This window comes from Ranitomeya variabilis, chromosome 3 (assembly GCF_051348905.1).
Source record: "Ranitomeya variabilis isolate aRanVar5 chromosome 3, aRanVar5.hap1, whole genome shotgun sequence".
NCBI lineage: Eukaryota > Metazoa > Chordata > Amphibia > Anura > Dendrobatidae > Ranitomeya > Ranitomeya variabilis.
In genome coordinates, this window is record NC_135234.1 from 198,768,183 (window position 1) to 198,777,198 (window position 9,016).

Here is a 9,016-nt window from a genome sequence, read left to right on the forward strand (position 1 = left end):
ACAGAGATATGGGAGCAGAACCAAGCTTACTACAGAGATAAGGCAGCAGAACAGAGTTTACTACAGAGATAATGGAGCAGAACAGAATTTACTACAGAGATAATGGAGCAGAATGGAGCTTACTACAGAGATAAGGGAGCAGAACCTAGCTTACTACAGAGATATGGGAGCAGAACCGAGCTTACTACAGAGATATGGGAGCAGAACCGAGCTTACTACAGAGATATGGGAGCAGAACCGAGCTTACTCCAGAGATATGGGAGCAGAACTGAGCTTACTACAGAGATATGGGAGCAGAACCAAGCTTACTACAGAGATATGGGAGCAGAACCGAGCTTACTACAGAGATATGGGAGCAGAACCGAGCTTACTACAGAGATATTGGAGCAGAACCGAGCTTACTACAGAGATAAGGCAGCAGAACAGAGTTTACTACAGCGATAAGGGAGCAGAACAGAGTTTACTATAGAGATAATGGAGCAGAACAGAATTTACTACAGAGATAATGGAGCAGAATGGAGTTTACTACAGAGATAAGGGAGCAGAATGGAGCTTACTACAGAGATAAGGGAGCAGAACCTAGCTTACTACAGAGATATGGGAGCAGAACCGAGCTTACTACAGAGATATGGGAGCAGAACCGAGCTTATTACAGAGATATGGGAGCAGAACCGAGCTTACTCCAGAGATGTGGGAGCAGAACCGAGCTTACTACAGAGATATGGGAGCAGAACCAAGCTTACTACAGAGATATGGGAGCAGAACCGAGCTTACTACAGAGATATGGGAGCAGAACCAAGCTTACTACAGAGATATGGGAGCAGAACCAAGCTTACTACAGAGATATGGGAGCAGAACCAAGCTTACTACAGAGATATGGGAGCAGAACCAAGCTTACTACAGAGATATGGGAGCAGAACCAAGCTTACTACAGAGATATGGGAGCAGAACCGAGCTTACTACAGAGATATGGGAGCAGAACCAAGCTTACTACAGAGATATGGGAGCAGAACCGAGCTTACTACAGAGATAAGGGAGCAGAACAGAGCTTACTACAGAGATATGGGAGCAGAACCAAGCTTACTACAGAGATGTGGGAGCAGAACCAAGCTTACTACAGAGATATGGGAGCAGAACCAAGCTTACTACAGAGATGTGGGAGCAGAACCAAGCTTACTACAGAGATATGGGAGCAGAACCGAGCTTACTACAGAGATATGGGAGCAGAACCAAGCTTACTACAGAGATATGGGAGCAGAACCGAGCTTACTACAGAGATATGGGAGCAGAACAGAGCTTACTACAGAGATATGGGAGCAGAACCAAGCTTACTACAGAGATATGGGAGCAGAACCAAGCTTACTACAGAGATATGGGAGCAGAACCGAGCTTACTACAGAGATATGGGAGCAGAACCAACCAAGCAGAACCAAGAGACCTGTCCCCCAGAACATAAATGTGAGTACTGTACAGTTATATATAGTAACTTACAGCTGACGATCTTTCTGATTTGGGCACTCACTTTTCCCGTCTTTTCCATCTCGCCCATACCTCCATTACCACTTCTCCAGCCACAACTTGTCTGCACAGATTACAACACAAACACATTTGACTTTTCACGTTTCTAGTGATGCCTCCATCTATTCCCAACCTACAAAAACTCCCCACTCTGCATGCACCTGAGGCATAGAATACTGACCCCAATATTTAAAAAACTGTGTCATTACTATGATTACTCCCTCCCCCAAAAATTAAAGTGTCCCATAGAAAGTATTAATACCCCCACTGTGCAAAGGCCTGTATGCTCCTTTGAAGGTTATAAGGCTGCTTTCACACATCAGTTTTTTGCCGTCAGTCACACTACAGCGAATTTAGAAAAAAACAGATCTGGCAAAAGTTGCCACCGGATCCTTTTTTTTCTCATAAACTTGTATTTGCGACAGATGGCCTCACGTTTCATCTGTTTTTCGCCGGATCCGTCGAAAATTGGTTTTCCGGCAGCCGGAGAAAACAGACATAGTAACGTTTTTTGTGTCCGTCGAAAAAACGAACAGCGACAGATCCGTTGCCGTCCATCGTTTGCTAGAATGGAACCTTATGGCGCCAGATCCATCAAATGACGTAATCCGGCAACGGATTCCGTTTTTTGTTAACTGAGCATGCTCCGATTTTATTTTTTATCCAATTAGCTGGATCAGCTAGTCGGATCGGTCGAAAAAACGGATCCGTCGCATCAGTTTTTCACAATGCGACAGTTTTTTCAACATTCAATGGATTGTGACTGATGGCAAAAACCTGATGTGTGAAAGCAGCCTAATATCCCATGTGTCCCCTTCCAGCAACAAATACCCTTGAGTGTCCTTTTCAAATTAACAATGTCTCCACCCCCCCAAAAAAAATACTGGACCCTGAGTGCCCCTATCAAAACTATTGATGTCCTTATTTATAACAATGTCCTGAGTGCCCACACAGCTCTGCATATACAGAGCCCCCAATATACACAGCTCCAATACACAATATGGTGGTCCCCAAAGCCCTTTATTATACTCTGAGGACCTCATAGCTCCCCATATAGTAAAATGGCTACATAGCTCCTATTTACAATGTGATGTCCCCACTGCCCCGTGTATAGAGTATGATGGGCCCCACTGCCCCCTCTATATAGTATCATTGTCCCCACTGCCCCTATATATGGCCTCAGTTTTCACCACATATATAGTATGATGGCCCTAGTTCTCCCATATATATAGAATAATGGCCCCAGTTCCCCATATGTAGTATGATGGCCCCATAGGCAGCCAGTACAAGTATAATGCACCCCCATAGGCAGCCAGTACAGTATAATGCACCCCCATAGGCAGCCAGTACAGTATAATGCACCCCCATAGGCAGCCAGTACAGTATAATGTACCCCATTAGGCAGCCTGTATAGTATATTACACCCCCATTAGGCAGCCAGTATAGTATAATGCACCCCCATTACGCAGTCTGTATAGTATAATGCACCCCCATTAGGCAGCCTGCATAGTATAATGCACCCACTTTAGGTAGCCAGTATAGTATAATGCACCCCCATTAGGCAGCCAATATAGTATAATGCACCCCCATTAGGCAGCCAGTACTGTATAATGCACCCCCATTAGGCAATCTGTATAGTATAATGCACCCCCATAGGCAGCTTGTATAGTATAATGCACCCCCATTAGGCAGCCTGTATAGTATAATGCACCCCCATTAGGCAGCCTGTATAGTATATTGCACCCCCATAGGCAGCCTTTATAGTATATTGCACCCCATAGGCAGCCAGTATAGTATAATGCACCCCCATTAGGCAGCCAGTTCAGTATAATGCACCCCCATTAGGTAGCCTGCATAGTATAATACACCCCTATTCGGCAGCCGTTATAGTATATTGCACCCCATTAGGCAGTCTGTATAGGTTAATGCACCCCCATTAGGCAACCTGTAAAGTATAATGCACCCCCATTAGGCAGCCAGTACTGTATAATGCACCCCAATTAGGCAGCCAGTATAGTATAATGCACCCCCATTAGGCAGCCTGCATAGTATAATGCACCCCCATTAGGCAGTCTGTATAGTTTAATACACCCCCATTAGGCAGCCTGTATAGTATAATGCACTCCAATTAGGCAGCCTGCATAGTATAATGCACCCCCATTAGGCAGCCTGCAGAGTATAATGCACCCCCATTAGGCAGCCAGTATTGTATAATGCACCCCCATTAGGCAGCCTGTATAGTATAATGCACCCCCATTAGGCAGCCTGCATAGTACAATGCACCCCCATTAGACAGTCTGTATAGCATAATGCACCCCCATTAGGCAGCCAGTACTGTATAATGCACCCCCATTAGGCACCCTGTATAGTATAAAAAACCCCATTAGGCAGCCTGTATAGTAAAATGCACCTCCATTAGGCAGTCTATATAGTATAATGCACCCCCATTACGCAGGCAGTATAATATAATGCACCCCCATTAGGCACCCAGTATAATATAATGCACCCCCATTAGGCACCCAGTATAATATAATGCATCCCCATTAGGCAGCCAATATAGTATAATGCACCCCCATTAGGCAGTCTGTACGTTATAATGCACCCACATTAGGTAGCCTGTATAGTATAATGCACCCCCATTAGGGAGCCTGTATAATATAGTGCACCCCCATTAGGCAGCCAGCATAGTATAATGCACCCCTATTCGGCAGCCTGTATAGTATATTGCACCCCATTAGGCAGTCTGTATAGGTTAATGCACCCCCATTAGGCAGTCTGTATAGTTTAATGCACCCCCATTAGGCAGCCTGTATAGTATAATGCACCCCCATTAGGCAGCCTGCATAGTATAATGCACCCCCATTAGACAGCCTGTACTGTATAATGCACCCCAATTAGGCAGCCAGTATAGTATAATGCACCCCCATTAGGCAGCCTGCATAGTATAATGCACCCCCATTAGGCAGTCTGTATAGTTTAATGCACCCCCATTAGGCAGCCTGTATAGTATAATGCACCCCCATTAGGCAGCCTGCATAGTATAATGCACCCCCATTAGACAGTCTGTATAGCATAATGCACCCCCATTAGGCAGCCAGTACTGTATAATGCACCCACATTAGGCAGCCTGTATAGTATAATGCACCCCCATTAGGCAGCCTGCATAGTACAATGCACCCCCATTAGACAGTCTGTATAGCATAATGCACCCCCATTAGGCAGCCAGTACTGTATAATGCACCCCCATTAGGCAGCCTGTATAGTATAATGCACCCCCATTAGGCAGTCTGTATAGTATAATGCACCCCCACTAGGCAGCCTGTATAGTAAAATGCACCTCCATTAGGCAGTCTATATAGTATAATGCACCCCCATTACGCAGGCAGTATAATATAATGCACCCCCATTAGGCACCCAGTATAATATAATGCACCCCATTAGGCAGCCAGTACTGTATAATGCACCCACATTAGGCAGCCTGTATAGTATAATGCACCCCCATTAGGCAGCCAGTACTGTATAATGCACCCCCATTAGGCAGCCTGTATAGTATAATGCACCCCCATTAGGCAGTCTGTATAGTATAATGCACCCCCACTAGGCAGCCAATATAGTATAATGCACCCCCATTAGGCAGCCTGTACGTTATAATGCACCCCCATTAGGCAGCCTGTATAGTATAATGCACCCCCATTAGGGAGCCTGTATAATATAGTGCACCCCCATTAGGCAGTCTGTATAGTGTAATGCACCCCGATAAAAAAAAAAAAATGCAATACTCACCTCTTTTCCTCCTTGTTCCCGTGGTGGTCTGAGCGCCTGCACGTCTCCAGACCGCGAGCGCCGAGTACTGACGTCATTGCGACCCCCTGTCGGCATCGGTGACGTCAGATGCTCACAGGGGGATGATGGGAGAGGGAGCTTAGCGCTCCTCCCATTATTGCGGTCAGCTGTATCGGCATCCAGCCAATACAGCTGACCCTGCGATGACAGGCGGGGGGCCCACTGCTGGCACAGGTCCCACGCCGCCTCCCCCAGGGGCCACATAGCGGCTGGGCGGCAGTGCAGGGAGATCGATTCTCCCTTCTCTACCACAGAATGTATCTGTGTCGGCCCAATGTGCTCGCCGATACAGTTACATAGGCGGCCGGCCCTGCACAGCTGCTGGGGTAGCCTCCCTGCCACCTGGGCCCATCCCGCCCCTGGGGTACAATGTGAGGAAGTTTTTATTTGGGTACATTTGGGGTCTATTTGTATTCAGGTGACAATGAAATTAATATTTTATTTAAAAGCACATTGCTAGATAAGTTTCCCCTGACTGCCGGCCGAGGCAGCGCTGGACGTTTTTGAAATGGGACAATTCCTTTAAGGGGTATGTGCACACGTTGCAGATTTGCCTGTGGAATTTTCTGCACAGATTCTGCATCTATTGGCAGAAAACACAGGTAAATGTTCTTGCGGATTTGATGCGTTTTTGCTGCAGATTTGATGCGTTTTTTTGTGTGGATTTTCATGCGTTTTTTCCTGCAGATTTTCATGCGTTTTTGTAACCTAAATAAAGATCTATTATTTAACAAAAAAAGAATTGTGATGTCATTTCTTTGTCCAACCTCTTATTTTACATACTCCATTGAAGAATAATGTTTACACACACACACAGACAGATATAGACAGACAGATAGATAGGAGATAGATAATTGATGGATAGATCTAAAGATAGATAATAGATAGATAGTGTAAGGAAATAGGAAGGAGTTCTGAATACCGTATATACTCGAGTATAAGCCGAGATTTTCAGCCCAAATTTTTGGGCTGAAAGTGCCCCTCTCGGCTTATACTCGAGTCACGGTCGACGGGTGAGGGGGAGAGGGCGCTGAGGCATACTCACCTGCTTCCGGGGCTCCTGGCACTGTCCCTGCAGTCCCACGGTCTCCCAGTGCCGCAGCTCTTCCCCTGTTCAGCGGTCACGTGGGACCGCTCATTAGAGAAATGAATATGGACTCCACTCCCATAGGGGCGGATCCGCATATTCGTTTCTCTAATGAGTGGTAACGGTGACCGCTGATAGAGGAAGATGCTGCGGCACCGAAGACCAGCTGTCCGGGGGAAAGAGCGGGACGCCGGGAGCAGGTATTACATATTCACCTGTCCACGTTCCACACGCCGGGCGCCGCTCCATCTTCCCGGCGTCTCTCCGCACTGACTGTGCAGGTCAGAGGGCGCGATGACGCATATAGTGTGCGCGCCGCCCTCTGCCTGATCAGTCAGTGCAGAGAGACGCCGGGACGGGATGCTGAGGAGCTGCAAGCAAGAGAGGTGAGTATGTCATTTTTTTTTTATTGCAGCAGCAGCAATGGCACAGCTTTCTATGGTACATCTATGGGGCAATAATGAACGGTGCAGAGCACTATATGGCACAGCTATGGGGCAATAATGAACGGTGCAGAGCACTATATGGCACAGCTATGGGGCAATAATGAACGGTGCAGAGCACTATATGGCACAGCTTTCTATGGTACAGCTATGGGGCATGTTGTGAATTAGACTTTTTGGCTCCCTCTTGTGGTCACTAGTGGTATGACTCTGGGATTGTCTTTTTTCTGTTTGGCACTCACCTGGGTCGTTAGTCCAGGGGTGTCGCTATATTAACTTCCTGGATCCTTAGTCCAGTGCCTGGCATCGTTGTAATCAGATCCTTCTGTTGCTCCTGTCTGCTGGTCCTGGCTCTTGCTAAATTAAGCTAAGTCTTGCTTCTTTGTTTTTTTAGTTACTTGCTTGCTACTATTTTTGTCCAGCTTGTACTAAATGTGATTTCTGACCTTGCTGGAAGCTCTAGGGGGCTGGTGTTCTCCCCCCGGCCATTAGACGGTTCGGGGGTTCTTGAATATCCAGTGTGGATATTTTAATAGGGTTTTTGCTGACCATATAAGTCATCTTACTATATTCTGCTATTAGCTAGTGGGCCTCTCTTTGCTAAATACCTAGCTCATTCTTTTGTTTGTCTTTTCCTCTTACCTCACCGTTATTATTTGTTGGGGGCTTGTATCCAACTTTTGGGGTCTTTTCTCTGGAGGCAAGAAAGGTCTTTCTTTTCCCTTCTAGGGTTAGTTAGTTCTCCGGCTGGCGCGAGACGTCTAGAACCAACGTAGGCACGTTCCCCGGCTACTTCTATTTGTGGTGCTAGGATTAGATATATGGTCAGCCCAGTTACCACTGCCCTATGAGCTGTTTTTTTGTGTTTGCAGACTTGGTATTGATTCCTGAGACCCTCTGCCATTGGGGTCATAACAGTATGCCAGGCCTACATTGAATGTTTAATGCATTGCAGAAGTGGGATAATAAGAAAGGAAATTCTGAGTTTTTTTTTTTTTTGTTTTTTTTTCTTTCCTCTCTTCCTCCCCTTTACCTCTGAGTGGCTTGAGCTTGCTGCAGACATGAATGTCCAGACCTTGATTACAAGTGTGGACCAGCTTGCTGCTCGTGTGCAAAGCATACAAGATTTTGTTACCAGTAGTTCTATGTCTGAACCTAAAATACCTATTCCTGAACTGTTTTCTGGAGACCGATTTAAGTTTAGGAATTTCAGGGATAATTGTAAATTGTTTCTATCTCTGAGACCCCGTTCATCTGGAGACTCAGCTCAGCAAGTTAAAATTGTTATCTCTTTTTTACGGGGCGACCCCCAGGATTGGGCTTTCTCACTAGCGCCAGGAGATCCGGCATTGGCAAATATTGATGCGTTTTTTCTGGCGCTCGGATTGCTTTACGAGGAACCCAATCTTGAGGTTCAGGCAGAAAAAGCCTTGCTGGCTATTTCTCAGGGCCAGGATGAAGCTGAAGTGTATTGCCAAAAATTTCGGAAATGGTCCGTGCTTACTCAGTGGAATGAGTGTGCTCTGGCCGCAAATTTCAGAAATGGCCTTTCTGAAGCCATTAAGAATGTGATGGTGGGTTTCTCCATTCCTACAAGTCTGAATGATTCCATGGCGCTGGCTATTCAAATTGACCGGCGTTTGCGGGAGCGCAAAACCGCTAATCCTCTGGTGGTGTTGTCTAAACAAACACCTGATTTGATGCAATGTGATAGAATTCAGACCAGAAATGAGCGGAAAAATCATAGACGTCAGAATGGGTTGTGTTTTTACTGTGGTGATTCTACACATGTTATATCAGCATGCTCTAAACGCCTAACAAGGGTTGTTAGTCCTGTCGCCATTGGTAATTTGCAACCTAAATTTATTTTGTCTGTGACTTTAATTTGCTCATTGTCCTCTTACCCTGTTATGGCGTTTGTGGATTCAGGTGCTGCCCTGAGTCTTATGGATCTGTCATTTGCCAAGCGCTGTGGTTTTGTTCTTGAGCCGTTGGTTAATCCTATCCCTCTGAGGGGTATTGATGCTACGCCATTGGCGGAAAATAAACCGCAGTTTTGGACACAGGTAACCATGTGCATGACTCCTGCACATCGGGAGGTGATTCGTTTTCTTGTTCTGCATAA